Here is a 4,898-nt window from a genome sequence, read left to right as displayed (position 1 = left end):
GACAACGGCGGCAATAGTTTGTTCAAGATATATTCACATTTACTCGAAAATTTGTCGTGCGACCCTAGGGATACAGAGTATCTAGTGTTGTGATTGCTCTTCGCGTGGCAAGCGTGTGCCCTGAGGGGTCATAAGTTGAAGTGGGTCGAATGGAGTTATCTGATTGGCTGATCCCAAATGATTGACATGGTTAATGCCAGGGTCGGGCTTGTGCATATCCAGTCCACATACAAAACTCAAGTGATTTTCGTCGCCAACGCCTATGACGAGTATAGGCGTTGCCGACGAAATGTATCTTTTGTGTATGGATTTACATGTGATTAGGAGGACTACGGAGGAAAGTAGAAAGGAGCTAGCAAAGCAAGACAAGAACAAATAACTCAATAAAACTCACTTTCGGATTTCATTTCTTCTTAGCACGACTGCTACAAGCCTCGAACGCATACTCTCTATTTCTAGAGCAGAGACAGCGACGGCAATAGTTTAATCAAGATATATACACGTTTACTCGAAAATTTGTCGTGCGACTCTAGTCTGTTGGATCGACTCCGACTAGTTGGGTAACGCATTTGCATTGAACCTTGAGCTTGGCCAACGTTGAGGACCGACGCAGATTCCCTTTTTCGTTGAAAGGGCCACTTTGAAGATAGAAGCGGTGAAACGTGTCGCAGCAGGTCCAAGTGCTCTGTGGGCAGTGAATGGAGTTTCAGCGTCACCGTGCACAACTCGGCAAAGGCTCGCGGTGTGAGTTAGACAGTAATCGGTTACCTCAGTCGCGTATCTTCCTTCATAGCGACAGACAACGCACTCGCGCTTTCTCCTGCTCTTATTCTTGTACATTTGCTTTGACGATATCGCCTCACACTGCGCCGACTGAGTCGGTGTCGGGACCTTCGATAAGCCTGTGCTTGGAGGAGTAGCACTGGGGGTGGCTGCTGATTCTGTGGCAACGCTGCTGCCGAACGGCATTTGTTTGTCACTGGGCGCTTCTCGCCAACGACCCGAAATGAGCTCTGATACTAAATCCGTAGCAAACGTCCTGTGGGAGTCCCGATCTCTTGACGTATCGATTGCCATCCGCCGAGAGTCAAGTACGCGTTGGAACGTGCGATATCCACGAGTGCTAAGGCCAATTTTTTGTGCCAACGTTTGTAGGAATGACTATCAGCGATTGAGAATCTAGCACGTATCTGGTCCAAACGGTCAACACCTTGCATGTGTTGATTGTATTTCAAAATACAGGTGGGGGCAGGAAATGCACAACTTGAAGCTCCAATTCGTCGTGTCACCATAGTGGTGGTAGATGGATCAGCATTGGTGACCATGGGGACAATGTTGCCGTCGCACCATGACGCCGCCAGCATGTTATGTTCGACAGCCACTGACTGCTGATAATCACCCCGAGAGCACTCCTCTTTCTGCAGAACGGTGTGCTTAGGATAATGTTTGCTGCTGCCTCGCACTGCTCCTCGCCCGTACAATCCCTTCAGCTCTAAATCCAGCAGCAGTTGGACGCTTGTGTAGTAGTTATCCATGTTGATAATCCGTCGAGAAAAAAAGTATGGCCGCACCACTTCAAGTACGTCTTTGCGTACTTGTTGGACATCCTCTAGCTCCTCACGGAGCTGTTGCATCTCCTCTTGGCTCACCACGTTCTGCAAACGATCGGCAATATCGCTATTGCTGCAATGCAGACGGTAATTTAAAGCAATCCATGTGGTCGAGCAGCAAACTACATACATTCGAAAGAGATACTTTCCACTAGGCTTCTGTGGATTGAACACAATGAGGTGACGGCCGTGGCGTGACCGGCAAGCAATGCTGGCTTCATCCAATGCAAGGTCACGGCCTACTTCGACGTAGCGGCCTCCGGTACACTTAAGCAAATTCAGCAAGGGTCGGATACGAGCGGCTGGATCTCTATCCACGGGCGACCTCGGTTCAGTGCGAAAGCTAAAACACCGACGAATCAACTTGAACCGACGTAAGCTCATCACGTTTTCCAAACTTGTAGATGCTTCGCCAAAAATCGCGTCTTCAGTCTGGGCTCCTCAATAGTTAGAGTATTCACCTTTGTCCGTGAGCGTCATGTAGAACATGATGCCCAAAAAGACCATGAGCTCGTCCATAGTGATGGGTGTGGTGATCAGAATCTCCTTGACAGCGGCATACCTGTTTGACTCCAGGACTACTTGTTTCCAAACGTAGACGGGAATGTAGGCAAAGAAGCTCAAACTAGCGGAATGGGCAACCAGATGATCATAAGCTGGCAATAATCGCGTCTCAGCAGTACTATCATCTGGATGCTCGTACAGATCAGCCGGTGCTTCCATTTCCGTGTCGGGCTCGAAACGCATATTCTTCACTGCTTCCACCTCTGCAAGACTCACTGGCAAAATCTGCTTGGGATCGTACGACTCGTAGTCTCCTTCGGCCGACGCCACTTCAAGTTCATCAAGTGGTGCGTCCAAATTCAACTCCTCTTCAGTCTCCTTGTCGGTCAAATCTTGCCATGCCGGCTGATTAGGTACACACACTAGAGCTTGATGGCTCTCGATACCCCGTTGCACAGCCGCCACAGTGACGGCTTCCACCGCGTTTCGAAACTGACTATCAAGCCACATCAATTGGAGAATAGCTCCATTTTTTTGGTTTCTTGATACGACGACATACTCGACCAACGATGTAGGCCGTTCCTACACATCTGTATACCTTATCTGTCATCCACGGCTCTTTCGACGCCGAAAAGGCCACCAATTTCTTGACGTAAAGCTGTTCAATCGTTGGTGTACCTAGGGTACGACTGCGGGAAATGCTGGTTCTTCAGGTGTTGGTGCCTTCTTCCGGAGTCGCGATACTTTGATTGGTGCGGCCGATATCCTGCCGACTTGATTCATCAGCTACACGGCGTAGGCGGGCAAGACGCGCTGGGGATCGTCGCCGTCTGCCACCTCCACTGCCCGATCCACCATCTTGGCTACTCACAATGTCCACAATATCAGCGCTGCCAGGCTGTCGTCTTTGTGGAGTGGCAATCTGCCCACGTCGACCACTACCTTCTGTGACTGTAACGCCACCATTGCCTTCACCACAGCTTGCTTCCACATTCACACCACACGTTACCACGCCACAACCATCGTGATCAGCAGCTCGGCGGTGGCCAACACCAGCTCCAGGAGCAGATATTTCAGCGAAAGAGTAGTAACGGCTTGGTCGAGGTCACGAGAAGCTCCGGACTGTACACCTTCAGCACCACCGCCATCGTCATTCATACCAACGCCACCATCTTGTATGGCTACTTGCTCTTCGCAGCCGCGCAATCCCCGGCGCGCACGAAGACCACCTCTAGTTTGGAATTCCTTCCGGCCGCTTGTTGTGGACTTACCACGGTCACTATAAGCACCATCGGCACGACGGGCGTGGTCTCTTGGAGTTACAGATTAAATATTGTGAGTACACATATCAACACAGCGTACTCTGCAGAGCTACTAGTCATACTCATACCACGAGTGAGGGATGCACCACCAATGTTGTTGCGTTCCGAGCGTGCGACTAAGTCCTGTGCGTTGTCAGCTACGCCGCTACTCCAGCTCCATCTCTGCACCATTCGTCGTGGTCGGCATTGAATGCAGTCACTTGAGCAGTGTTAGAAGCATGATCATCTGCATGTTCGTGTCCGCCGACATCTTGTACGACACCAGGGCTACCTACAACAACGGTAATTATATGTTTTGAGGCAACAGCATTGTTGTAAACGCTGGAGAGCAGGTATTACTCACAATGTTGTACGAAGTGCCACAATACTTCTTCTTCCCCAAGCAGGTAATCAACGCCAGCTCTTCCGCTACCAGTACAACCGGGGAGGACATACCGATATCGATCGTCGTGTCCACTTGGAAGCTTGGACGCCCACCCAGCTGCCTTTAGCTCTCTCCACACACCGTTAAAGTCCAGCGTCGATGACAATTTAGTAGCGTCGTCGCTGAGGGCTTGGCCCCGCCGAAGCCGCTGCTTTTTTTTGCAGGTTGATCTTCTGCGAGCGCGCGTTTTCGCGGCATGGGCTCAAGGCGTCAAATCAGGAAATGAACGGCTCTTGTATCTCTTATAATAGTATTATTTATGGAAATGCGAAAACGTTTTGTTTGCAACCTAATCCGGCATCTTATTAGCGTGTGATTTTGTTGAATATAGATTTCTGTGATGGGATGAGTCTCAGCTGCAACTGGCTATCACTGGCTCCGAGAGCAGGCTGCTCGACGCCTCGATCAGAACGATGTATACTGAGGCCAAGATAGATACTCGGCTCGCGAATCTCGTACACATCACATATCGGATATCAATGGTGCGGAAACGCATGGTTCAACGTTAGAAACTTGCAATTTTTGTCCGCTATGATTGGCCGGGCTCCGCCAATCGGTGGAGCACCTTTATTTTGACGAATCAGCGACGTGGCTGCTGTGGCTGCAAAACGCGGAAAATGCCACGTTTCATAAGCAATCTATCGTGTTTTGAAACAGTCTGTTTTGAACGGAGTGCGCATCCCCACCTCAAAACGCGGCATTTTGCCGCGGTTTACAAAAGTTTAGCATAGTCGCCAAGATTTGCGATCACCACCATCGGCCCAATACAAAATCCTATATAAAACATGTGTTATTTTGGCTGACTAGAAATTTGTTTGGGCTGAGTTTCTGTAGGCGATTAAATGGACACTAGGGAGCGAAAGCTCAAAGTAGTTGCATGGGCGTGTACACAATACTGTTATATGTAACGTGTTGCACTCGCACCTCCGCTTGATCCATATTGATGGATGATTTTTAAATGTGAGATCGCGACGACCACACCGTGTTCTCCATATGATCTGCTATAGTAGCATAATGCGGATGGGTCTATGACACTGG

This window comes from Phytophthora infestans, genomic scaffold (genome assembly GCF_000142945.1).
Source record: "Phytophthora infestans T30-4 supercont1.10 genomic scaffold, whole genome shotgun sequence".
NCBI classification, from domain to species: Eukaryota; Oomycota; class Peronosporomycetes; order Peronosporales; family Peronosporaceae; genus Phytophthora; species Phytophthora infestans.
This window is presented reverse-complemented; position numbering follows the sequence as displayed.